The sequence below is a fragment of the Colius striatus genome, chromosome 1 (genome assembly GCF_028858725.1).
Source record: "Colius striatus isolate bColStr4 chromosome 1, bColStr4.1.hap1, whole genome shotgun sequence".
Classification (NCBI taxonomy): Eukaryota; Metazoa; Chordata; class Aves; order Coliiformes; family Coliidae; genus Colius; species Colius striatus.
In genome coordinates this window covers 17,173,264-17,186,092 of record NC_084759.1, presented here as the reverse complement: position 1 = coordinate 17,186,092, position 12,829 = coordinate 17,173,264, and the positions used below count along the sequence as shown (strand labels likewise).

General features: G+C 42.5%; 1 protein-coding gene across 1 annotated transcript in view; it reads left to right on the top strand.

Moving 5' to 3' along the window:
• Positions 1 to 110: 110 nt before the first annotated feature.
• RDX (radixin) overlaps positions 111 to 12,829 on the top strand; it is a 59,987-nt gene continuing 47,268 nt past the window's right edge. The window contains exon 1 of the mRNA XM_061992133.1: positions 111 to 196. The gene's annotated coding sequence lies outside the window, so the exon portion shown is untranslated. The remainder of the gene's footprint in view (positions 197 to 12,829) is intronic.

Below are 12,829 nucleotides of genomic sequence, written 5' to 3'. Positions count from 1 at the left end.
CCTTTTGACGGCGGTGAGCGGTGACCGCGCGACGAGAAGAGCGGGGTTACGCAAAGTGCGCAGCGATGGTGTGCGGGAAGCCGCGGGCCTTACGGAAAAGGCGCGGGCCGCCGCTAGTCCGCAGGGCTGCCGGAGAGGGCCGCCCCGCCGCCGCTCTCCCCACGGCGGCCTCGCCCTGCCTCCCTCGGAACACACGGTAGGCCGGCGAAAACTCTCTGGTTCTCAAGGCCAAGCAGTAGCCCTGGCCTTCCCGCCAAGGCGGTCCTGGGGCGTCCCACGCGGGGTGTTGCCGTGCCCCGCTGGTTCTGTGAGGCTTGTCGCGGCACGGGCCAGGGCCAGGGCTCAGCGCTGCCGGGCCCCCGCTGGGTTCCTGGCACAGGCTGTGGAGGTGGCACCCAAAGAGTCATCACTGCATCCCCAGTGCCCTTTGGGATCCTGGTGCCTTTTGGAGGAACCGGGCTCCTTAGCTGCAGGCAGGGAAAGAAGCACGATCGCAGGAAGGTGGAGCTGGTGGATCGGGGTCTCTGCTGACCGCCGGGCTGCCCAGGCAGGAATGTCGGAGACATTCCCAGTTTCTTAGGACGGAAAGACCCACTTCTAAAACCCAGGCATAAGCAAAGGGACAGCAACGCTATCAGCGGTTTTAAGAGGAGCTCAGCATTCATGCTGAATGTCTCACATATCAGTTTGTGCAACAGGAAATGTTGTGATTTCCTGAGCAATTACATACTGCACGTGTATTATTAATTTGACACTCTGCAAAGTACACGTTGCTTCACAGGTTTTGATTAGGTGGTTACGTAGATCCTCTTCACTCTACCACACCCAGGCTGGAGAGTGATGAGTGAGCAACAAATGCAGCATTTACTTTGAAATAATTAATTCAAACAGGAATAGAAATAAGTGGGAAAAAGGAGTAATGCACTTGAGGTAGCTAAGATTATTGAGGTAGCTGTGATGTGCTTCGAGGTAGCTAAGATTATCCCAAGTGCCTTATGATTTTAGGAGTGTATTTTTGTTGCATCAGAGTAAGATCAAAGAAAGAGATAATATACTATGTAACTTTAACTGGTGTATTTTTTTAAGGACAGAAGGTTGTTGAAATGTCAAGAGCCTCCAAACTGACCATAAACCAAGTGATTGGAATGTGTTAGTTGTTTCTGCTCAATATGTTTATTAAGTCATGTATTAATAGAAATGCAGTTAACATATGTAAATACATCATAGAGCAGTGACTGAAAGAAATGCTCTGAGAGCCAAATCCTCAGTTAGTATACTGGTATCCCCTCCCCCACAGTGAGCTCTTTTTCATTAGGTTTCATTCTTTTGCAATACAAGAGAATGTGTCCACAAATAAGAGTTTATATCAATATTGTCTCTACAGCTGAAGGTCATGCACTGCATACTCATAAGGCAGTACAGAGCTAAACACATACAGCTTCATGTGGACTTCTGATATGCTCTTTCGGCTTTACAGTATTAGATAATCTAGTCTGACTTTAACAAGAAGATTGCTTGTCAACAGTTATTGGTTAATGCTGGAACTAAGCCTGAAAGGGATACTCTGGACCTTCTAATGTAAACCTTTGCTGTCATGTGCAACTCAAGTAATTAAATATCAAAGTATTTATCCATATCTTAAAGTTTTCTTGCTCATATGAACTACTCTGAAAAACAGCCCCAAAATTTCACTCCTTGAGTAGACAGAAGGCCTAATTCTTCATTGATTTTCAAGTAATTTAGTAATTTAATTCATAGTGCAGGATTATTTATACCAATTTGTCTCTGGCCAGGGCTTCCCATGAAACACAGAATACACAGAATTTTAAGGGCTGGAAGAGACCATGAAAGATCATCTAGTCCAACCCCCCTGCCAGAGCAGGGCCACCTAGAGTAGGTCACACAGGAACTCGTGTGGGTTTTGAGTGTCTCCAGAGAAGGAGACTCTACAGCCCATCTGGGCAGCCTGTGCCAGTGCTCCCTCACCTAAACAGTGAAGAGGTTTTTCCTTATGTTTCTTTGGAACCTCTTATGTTCCAGCTTGTACCCTTTGCTGCCACTTGTCCTATCGTTGGACATCACTGAGAACAGCCTGACTTCATCCTTCTGACACCCGCCCTTTAGATATCTGTAAATATTAATGAGGTCATCCCTCAGTCTCCTCCAAGCTAAAGAGTCCCAGCTCCCTCAGCCTTTCTTCATAAAGGAGATACTCCATTCCATTGTCTTTGTGGCCCTGCCCTGAACTCTCTCCAGCAGCTCCCTATCCTTGAATTGAGGGGCCCAGAACTGGACACAATATTCCAGATGTTGTCTCACAGGGCAGAGTAGAGGGGGAGGAGAGTTGAAATGAGTTCATGAGTTGAAATGAGGAGAGTTCCCATGAGCTGAAATAGTTTTTGTTCTTTGTGATGTTCACCCATCATTTGTTGTACTCCAGCCCTTTTCTTTTAGCCTCTGTTGTTGCTAGTCTGCTTTCATAAGAGAAGAAACTCTTCCTATTCTCCTGATTATCCCACTGAGCCATTTGTGCATATGTTAGTTTGAATTCACCCTTGTTAAATATGGGCAACTAGTTAGTACATTCACTTCAGGTCTTGTACAGCACCTTTAATAGAAATTAGTAGCCTCAAAGCATTTTGTGATTAGTTAATAAGCCAGATGTCTATTGTTGCTTCCCATTAATGAAACCATCATTAACAGCAAGAGTTCTTGGTTTCCCCCAAATTGAACAGAGTAAGCTCTCTGAACTTTCCTTTGATCTACTTTCACATGGGATTTTCATTCACACACCATTTTAATGAAGAGGCCATTTCACTTAACCAGCTTTACCCCTGTGTTGGGCGTGTTCCATAGCTCTGTTCCAGCCCTCAGACTGCCATGACCCTGAGCACATTACCCCCTTGCAGAAGTTTAGTTGTCATAGTCCAAGGTCATCTCCTTCACTGATAAGAGCAGTTGTGAAAAAAGCTGGTGGCAAGGGCCTGCCTCTCCTTTCCCTGAAGAGCCACTGTTAAGCTGAGGCTTTGTGCTGGCCCTTGCCTGTGCCACAGTGCAGTGCAGCAGCTTTGTTTGTGCTGTCTCACATCTCCATGAGACTGGCCCTGATCTAGGTTTGCTGATTTGGCATCCTGGCTTGGCCTTAGACCTGCCTCATCACTGCAGCCCAACTGGGTAACAGCTGGACTGTGTCTGACCCTGGGTCTCTCAACCCAGTCTTGCCCCTAGCTTGCTGTTCCTCATCTGAGCTCTATGTTGGTGAGCTGTTTGCTTTCACCTGTGTTGGTAAGTACACTTAGCTCCCAGCACACCCTCCATTGCAGAGCGGCTCCCAAACACAGACCGCTCTGCATTCCTTCATCATTTCTATACAATGTACGCTTTTTGGTGGGCAAGCTTGAAGAAGATGGTGGAGCAAATTAGGTCAGGACACCTCAATGAAATACCAGTAACAGAGTGAAACAAAAGGAAGAAAAATGACAGCATGTCCCTAACATCTCTTTGAATCTCACCTAGGTCGTGTGCAAGATTTTGCTGCGTGTCTCAATGGCATCTTCATCCTAATGGCAGACGCTTTGTGAGAGGTGCTTCATCTTTCCTGTGTATTTGTATAGATTCTTGCAGATGGGGAATAGGTGTAATACAAACTTTTTATGATATGTTGCATTTCTTTACTACTTTTTAAGTTTGTATTTGTAGAAGGCCAACAAACCACTAGATGGCAAACAATTTCAGCAAGATAATACCCAGGTCTCTACACAATTTTCTGTTCTCAGCTTCATTGCTGAGGCCACAGAGCATACTCCCATGGCAATTTATAGAAGTCTGGGGTGAAGTTGATATGATCTTTCTCTTTCCTGCCTCTCCCTCCCTTTTGCCATTTTAGTGTTCATGAGCTAGGTGTGGGTGGATTTATAGAGGGGATCTATGCAAATGACTAACCTAGGGGGAAAAAAAAAAGGAAAGGAAAATGAAGAAAGTTAGTAATTTCCAGCCATTTCAGTTCCATCAGTCAGCCTACAGGTTCCCCATGCAAAACAAGATGTATTCTGGGAGAACAGCAGTCCCATGTTGGATATTTTCGTACTACCAAGCAAAGGTACCACATATTCTACTTGGAATAAAATTCCAAGGTTTGGGATGAAAAAATTACCTATGTATACCAAGGATCAGCACATAATTTCTGTGAGTTACTACAGATGACCTCTCTTGAGTCTTGGTTTTCTGTCAACAGGAGATATGACATTAATGCATATTTATAACATACAAATCCATCTGTTTTAAAGAGATTCTAAAAATAACAAGTCCATTGAGTAATAAGACTTCTAGTTGTGATTAGCTTTTCTGGTCATTATCAAAGTTCGATGTGAACATATATTTTAACCTGGATTTTCTTGGGAGCAAATTGGTGGCAAATTATCCTCTTTAATTGAAATACTCAAGGAGATACAGATAAAGCAAAGGATCTATGGTCCATGTGAAGCTTTCCTGGAGTTTTGATTGTCTCTGGTTAACTGGCAAGGGAGCACAAGTATCTCATCCAGTTTCTTCTCTAAGGTAGTGTGATTTGTGCTGTCTTAGGGTTCCTCTCTCTGTTTTTTGGCAGGACTATTTCTGTTAGGTCTTCTGGCTACAGTTTCTCATTTACAAGAGTGCAACTAAGTCCTCACAAAGAAGAACGAGAGAGCAGCAGGCCATGTTATTTTATCTTGGCAGCCTTCATGTGACTTGGGGCAGGAGTGGTCATGTGAGCTGCTGGCATTTTCTACATGTTTGTTTGTCCAAACTATGCTGTCTCTTCAACCTGATTTTTCTAACTCCGAGACCATGTAAATGACCATAATCTCTCACTCCATCTGTCCACAACAGTTTTAACTTGATCTATTTTTTTTAAGCAATCCAACTTAAATAAAACTTAGTATTGGTCATAGGAAGCTCCAACCAGTCAGAAAACAGTGAAGACTGAATCTCTAGCTCAATGAGTGGGACACACAGGATGGGCACTTTGTTGGACCTTCAGCCCAGGAGCACAGGACTTTGGAGTGGTGAGGTCTGACAGAACCCATGCTCAAAAGGAGGGAATGTGAAGGAGAGGTGATCAACCAGTAAAGGATTCATGGATAGCGAAAATGCCCGTGGGGCACTTGATTTTATTTTGGGAATTAAAGTGGTCCGTAAGCCTGTCTGTAAGAGGCAAGTAATCTGAGTACCATCAAATCATGTGTGTAGCTGCCAAGTGTTCCTGCAGCTGAAGGGAGATTTGGGAACTTCGGCACTTTGTCAGTGAGGATCTGGTAACTGTGTTGCAGCACGGCAGGAAGGTGTGTTGTTTGAGATTGCTTTGTCTTTCCTGGTTTCACTACAGCACCTGAAATACAGCAGGGAGGCAGATAGAAGTGTTTGGAGTTGTGTCATGCAAAGAGGTGGAGCCCTGGAAATCATCCCGAGACTGGTGCTATCCACTCAGAGAGAAAAGATGAGGTGGGTCTGTCTTATGACAGGAAGGTGAACTGCCATGGAATTCTGCTAAACTGAAGATAATTCATTGCTTCAAAGTCATGGTTCTGTCATACATAGGAGACCATGAAATCTGTGTGAGAATTTGCATCTCTGAGTAGGAGTTTTTAAATTTAGTTGTCTGAAAGTCTTGATACTCTTTAATAGAAAGTTTTGTGAGTTTTTTCACAGGAAAACTTTACTCTTGTGAATCTCTGAAATTCTACTACTTCATGTTATGTGTAACATTTTGTAGCAATGGGGAGTTCTTACTGGAGGATGTGAGTCGAGGAACAAAACCCACTACATCTTCCCTAGTGAATTTGGGCTGGGGGAATCTTTCTGACTACAACCAGTGTCCCAGCTCCAGATCAAGACAGTAATTAGCATCTCTAATTAAACAAAAAAGACATTTTCCACTGCACAATGAGCTACAGCCTGATGCCCACTCCTGTTGCCTACTGGTGCCCATTTCTCTTCTCTTGATAAGGTAGTTATGAATTATCACAGAACTACGCAGAATCACAGAGTGGCAGGGGTTGGAAGGGACCTCTAGAGATCTTTAACAGTAATTACCAGTAACACATTTTTACTGTCTTCCCAGGAATCTTTACAGTTCTTTTGAAGAACACCTGCAGCAAAGTGTAAGCAAAATCTCTCCATTAAGCAAGGATGGTGATTGCTGCAGGCACTGCAAGTCCTGTTGTCCTGTCAGTAGCAAGTGGAGTGAGTGATGTAGGTAGTCCTCCATGCTGGTTTTTGCTGCTTTGAAAAAGACATCTTTGTATAGCCCACAAGGAAGGAATGCATTCAGTTTTAGTGGTAGCCTATTGGTTTGTAATGAGAAGCAGTTGAATTACACCTGAATAAGTATAAGACTCTCAGAAAAAGTGTGATGCAGAAAGGTAGTGTATCAAGGCAAGAGGTTTGTGTTCCACCAGCAGGCATGGCAAGCCAGGGCTTCATTGTGCTCACAGACCTGAACATGCTGCATGTACTAGATGGAAGTTTTCCTTCAGAATTTTTGCATCCAGAAGTAAGAAATCGAAGGATTTCTAGGATAAAAATGAAAATGTGGAGAACTGGCAAGAAGATGAAGTAATAAAATACATATATGTCAAAGTATAGAAATGGACAACAGTAGAAATGTTTACTCTGGAGAAGAGGAGATTGAGGCGTGATCTTATTAACATTTATAAATATCTGAAGGGCAAGTGTCAGGAGGTTGGGACATCCCTCTTTTCTATAGTAGATAGTAACAGGACAAGGGGTAATGGGATGAAGCTGGAACACAAAAAGTTCGACTTAAACATAAGAAAAAACTATTTCACTGTTCAGGTGAGGGAGCCCTGGCACAGGCTGCCCGGAGGGGTTGTGGAGTCTCCTTCCTTGGAGGTCTTTAAGACCCACCTGAACATGTTCCTATGTGACCTGATCTAGGTGAACCTGCTTCTGCAGGGGTGTTGGACTAGATGGTCGCTAAAGGTCCCTTCCAACCCCTACCATTCTATGATTCTATGATTCTAAATGTTCTCTGGCCAAAAGCTGAGATTCCAAAATTCTACAGAAATGTTTTTGTTGTTGTTTGTAGTCATTGGAAGTCATAATTGATATGGCTAAAAATAAAAATCAGCTCAGTGTCTAAAGCAATACTGGGGCTCAGCTTCTTCAGGTGTACATCAGCAGTTGTGTAAGATGTGTTAGATACTGCCACATAAATGTGGAGAAGGACAAAGTTCTGGTGCTGCAGACATTTATGCATGTGAATGGTCATATCTATTTTATCTTAAAAACAGAAGTGATGAAACCAACCAAAGCTTACCAACAAGTACTTGCACATTTCAGAATCCAGGTTGTAATAAGCTTATCAGTTATGCTTCTCCTCCAACAGTGTAACTGCAGTGAGAAACAGTGATCCTTCTCTCTGACACCCTAGGAGCAGGAATGTGAACGGTGGTGTTTTCAAAGCTAAATTTGGGGGTTAGTAAAGTATTGTAATCAAAACCTTCTTTTCTGTCATTCCAAAATCAGGTAATCAGATAGGAACTGAAAATCTAAAACTGAGCAAATAAAAAGTTCTCTTCCCAGCCTTGAAGAGAAACCTGAATATAAGAGCAGAGAAAGAAAATAAAGAGAACCCCAAACTATTATTAAGGCCTCATGAGAGGGGTTTTTTTATGCCAGTCTCATGACTTTCTGGGAACTGATTTATTGAAAGCCTTGGCTTGGCAATTCTGTGCTTGGCTAGCTTGGGCTTGACCCAAGTGCCCTTTTTTCTTGGCAGCACTTAAAACAGTTGAGATGTAGCCTATCCTCCGTAATCCAAGACTGCTGTGTGCAGTCAAGAACCCCCAAGCATGGGAAATGTACAAAGTGGCCCAGAGCTGTGGGGCTGCGGTGAGGAGCCAGGGGCCCGCTCTGCCTCCCTGGGATGAGCTTCTGCGTGGGTTTAGCGCAGCCAACACACTCTGACTGATGTAGAAATGCTGGTTTCCTTTGAAATTGCACTAGTTTAGCTGGCAGTAATCCAACTGATGGAAACTTGGTTGCACAGAGAGAGAACTCCTCTGATATTTCCAGTTCTTCAGTGTTTACAGGAGCAGCTGCTGCTGCAGAGCAGACACAGCGTGGGGCCACTTCCTGCAGCGGGTCACGTCCTGACTGAGCCGTGCAGCGGCAGCGCCAGGCAGTTTCATGGCTGTTCAGCAATCTCAGTGCTAAGGCAGCAATAAAACAATGCTTCCAATGTATTGCCCTGGCTTTGCTTGCTGGCTCTTATTTCAAAGCAGAACACTCTGCTGGCCTATATATATATATATGTCTCATATAGCAGGTTTCTCTTGCACTGCTCCTCAGGCTCTTAGCCAAACTGCTGGCACAAGACTGGAGTTAGTAACCCGTAGCAGTGCCACCATCGTTCCAAACTGCTGAGGTAGCACTCTACCCTATTTCTTTTTTATACCCTTCTGTTTTCTACATAGAAACAAGGGTAACAGAATAATACAGCTCTTGGGTCTTAAACCAGTCCAAATTCTTTGTTTTAAATGGACACAGCTGTGAAGTTAGCAGAATCTTGATGTGTTACAGCAGCACAGAGCTGGGCTAACCATCACAATGCAGAGGCCGGTGCAAACACAAGTAATTAAATGTCTAGCTCCAGAGTTCGTGCCCAATGGGATTAAGCATGATACTTCTTTTAGTAACCTTAAAAGTTTCTTTCCAGGTTTTCTTGTAACATCCTGGTCTCATGGATTTGCCTGGCAGTAGGATTTCATGACTGGTGTTTGTTGCACTTGACAGCTTTTGTCGGTGAACTCAGGTCTTACTAAGGTGGAAGAAAGTCAAACTATTCAGTTATATAATGGAGAAGCAAATACTTCTCCAGAAATTACTGTTTGTTTGTGGAGGGAGGGTGGGGGTGTGGGGGCCATTTCCTGAGCCACCATTGTTGCAGTCATTGCAGATCTGCTTGTGTCTTTGCCATTCGCTAGCTGGGACATCTAATTAATTAGACTGAACTTGTTTCCTTTTGTATCTACCCATCCTGGGTTAATAGTTTAGAGGGTGTGTATGAAAGACTGAAGTTCCTGGCACTGCAAAGATGTGAATAGTTTTATTCAAAAGACTAGTCTCACTGCATGAAAGACCAAGATGTCATCACACAACAGCTAAAGCAAAAATACTTGGATTTTTACATCTGTGGTATTACAAAATACTGAAGCAAAATTCCTTCAGTTCACCAGAACTCCATACTTTTATTTGAGTATATTATAGATTAATAGAAGCACCACAGAAGTCAGCAGTTACAATAGCACATCCCTATACACTGGAGCATGGACTATGTCACAGTGTGCTTATCCCTGTGCAAGTGTCAGCCTCTCAGGCAGCCTCTGTGCCACCTGTAGAAATGCTCACATGGGCATCCTGTCTCTGCAATACCAATGCACTGGGGTGCCGAAAACTGAGCTGTACTTACTGTGACCTGACCTTGCTTGTTCTTGGATCCTCATGCTCTGTCAGGTGACTTGGTGTTGCACATCTGGGTTTATGCCTGACAATGTGCATCTCTTCTAGAGAAAAGTGTGGAGCATCCCTCAAAGAGCAGCTAATATACACCCACTCAGACCAAATACGAAACCAGAATTGCCTACAGCCTTTTCTGCAGTATGAATGTGTCAAGTGCATCTTCCTCTGCAAGGAGGAAGGGGGGATAATCTGTGTTCTCTCCCCGGCTTTTTGCTAGAACTCTGACATCTTCTGTAAAGACTATGATGGTCACAGCTTAGTTTAGCGTAAACAGTGCCTTGTAACACTTCTTTGCTTGATTTGCTGAATTACCGTTCTTGTTCCACAGATTTGTTAGTGGCTTTGCCTACTATATAGGAAAAATACCAGTGCAGTGGTTGACATTTCACTGAGTCTGGAAAATTTTAGATCCCTGGTTCTGCAAACCAAAATGCATAAGAGCAGTTCTTTGACTGAAATGATCAAGATTACTAATGAGACCCATAGATCCTGTGAGACTAACTTTACTCTGTATTTTAACTAACTGCAATAGAATGTAGTGAGCCTTTGTGTAATAGATTGTTAGGTACTACACAAATATTTCTGTATCTGATTTCTGAATATATGAAGATACAGATTAGCAGGTTGAGTATCTTAAACTGAAGAAAAATATTAGCAACTAAAAATCTCTTTCAAGGATTTTGAAAACGTGGCGAGAAGCAAATGACATCTAGTTATAATAAGATCTTGAAGGATGCCTGAACCTTCCATATAGCATTGCTCTGAAGGCTCTAGTCTTGATGAAGAAATTGCAGCAGCAGTTCTCATGTGGGAAGGTGAAGAAGCAAACACGGAATGCAGCTGCATCTGAGTCCAGGTGACAATGCATCTTCCTAGTTTTACTCACAATATCTGCATTAAAAGCCCCTGTACAGATTTCAGGCATATCTTTATTTTGCTTGTAAAACCACCTTAACAGTACAGACTACCTTGCAGTATTTTCCAGGATGTGGTGTTTTAGTGTTAATTTAAAACTACTAATGAAAAAGATACCTAAGCAAAAATGTTGTATTCTACTGTGCTACCATTACCAGGGGCAGTGTGACTATGTTACTGCTGAAAGATATGCAGGTTATGGTAAGAGCTGGATTCTCTTCTTCCATACAGAGTTGTATGGTAGGACTACTGCCATTAGATTTCATGTATGTGAGGAGTATCAAAACAAGCCTTTGCAAATACAGCAAACTTTAAAGAATCTTGGATAGAAATGTGACAGACCCTTCCACACAGAATGGTTGCACTTTCAAGGATCTTAATAGTTGACAATTGCATTTTAAGTTAGAAATTTTAATTGCTAAGCAGAACTATAAACATGAAGGTAACTCACCATTTTCATGGTCTGTTGCAGTTACAAACATAATTTTCTGAGCCCCAATAGCTGTAAAGTTACACCTGAAGTAGATCTCTGCATAAAGGAATTTCCTAAAAGCCTAGGTTGCCTAGAAGAACCGACTTCCTATAGCAACAAAGGATTTTCTGAGCAGTTGTGTAACATGTATTTCTTACATTCTCCTAAAGGGAACTAAAAATTGACCTTTTAGAAAGAGGGAATTTGGAGCAATTACTTGCTCTTCAGTAGTCTCTTTGAAACTTTGCTTTGCAGAATTAAACCTTAGAGATTCCTTCCCCTGTTTTTCCTCAAGGCATGTATGGTTTGATCACTGACATGCACTCTCTGTAGGCTAAACCTAGTTTTATTTCTAAGAAAATGTTGAGCTCACTGGAGCATATAACTTGCCATACCACATTGTGATCACTTAGCCCAGTCGTCTATCTAATTGTCAATTCCAAATGCTTCTGAGAAGATGCAAAACCAAAACAAACCACATAATTTATTTTCTACAGAATTGGGATGATGGACATCTCATCGTAAGACCCGCCTGGAGGTGTTCCTATGCAACCTGATCTAGGTTGGCCTGATTCTGCAGGAGGATTGGACTAGATGATCTCTAAAGGTCCCTTCCAACCCTACCATTCTATGATTCTATGATTCTAATTACTAACTTTTTTAAACTTTGTGTTTCAGCCTGTTTTTTTGGTTGGGTTTTTTTTCTGTTCAATATCTCTTACACAGATAACAAGAGTATCCAGAAAGACAGTAATTCAAGACAAGAGACTATTGCCCTCCATCTTAGACTCTTACTGTGTGTTTTTTCTTCAGCAACATCCTGGAGCAGTGAGTTTCACAGTCAATTTCGTTCTTTGATAAACAGACAACACTCAGGTTCAAATACATGAGTTGTCAGCTACATGGTCTGCCTCCTCTTGTACTACAAGACCAAGAAAATGAATGCTCACAAAACACATTCTCTATTTTTATGTTTGCAAGCCAGAATTTCTAGGCAATGTTTGAAAAAAAGTGACCTAAATAATACCATACTTCCCATTTACAAACAGCTTAACAAAACAGAACTTAGAAAGGGGGAAAGTAAAGGAAGGGAAATTGCGTCAGCAGCTGCACTTTCCCTAAAGAACAGTAGTTGTAAATTAGAGTTATTCTCTATTTCTTAGGGCAACTGACAGCAATTTACCTCCTTAAGGAGTACTTTATTTACTGGTACTTAGTGTGAAGTCCAGTGGATTGACCACCTGCCTCAGTTTAGGTGATTGCATGCCGAAGTGTCACCATGTCCTCTGGGTTAGTTGCTCCCAGTCACCTTTCTTACTGACCATCCTATGGTCATTTCTTTTTGTTAGTCACTCATTGGTGATTCTGTGCTTTTTCATAGGAGATCACATATAAAGACACAAATAATCTTCGTTGTCCCAGGAAGATTGTGTTTTACAGAGCTTCTTGTTCCCTGTCTAGGAGCTGCTGCAACCCCAGGCAGAAATGGGGGTTTTAGACTAGGATGATCACTAGCCCCAACATTTACATATGAGTTTGCCCAGGCTTTTCACACATTACTGTAATTACATCACTGTTTCAAATTTATCCCATGCTTTTTCTCAGTGTCTGACTTGTTAACAGAAATACAACAAAGCATAAACTTCCAACAGAAGGTTTCAAGCTGTTCAGCTCCTTCTCTATCCACAAGATGCCAACAGAGCACTCGTTCCCTCTTGGTTTTCCATTTATCTACAGTGCTCAGGAGAGCATTGCTGTTTGTTATTTTTCTCCTAAGCCTCAGGCTTGCATATTTACATCCCTTCTTATTTATTTCATTTCTTGGGCAAAAAGTTCTAATTCAGTTACAGGCCTTTTCTCATGCCCCTTCAGTGTACCCAGGCATCTCCTAATTCTGTAGTCTTCTAGGCTGCAACAATC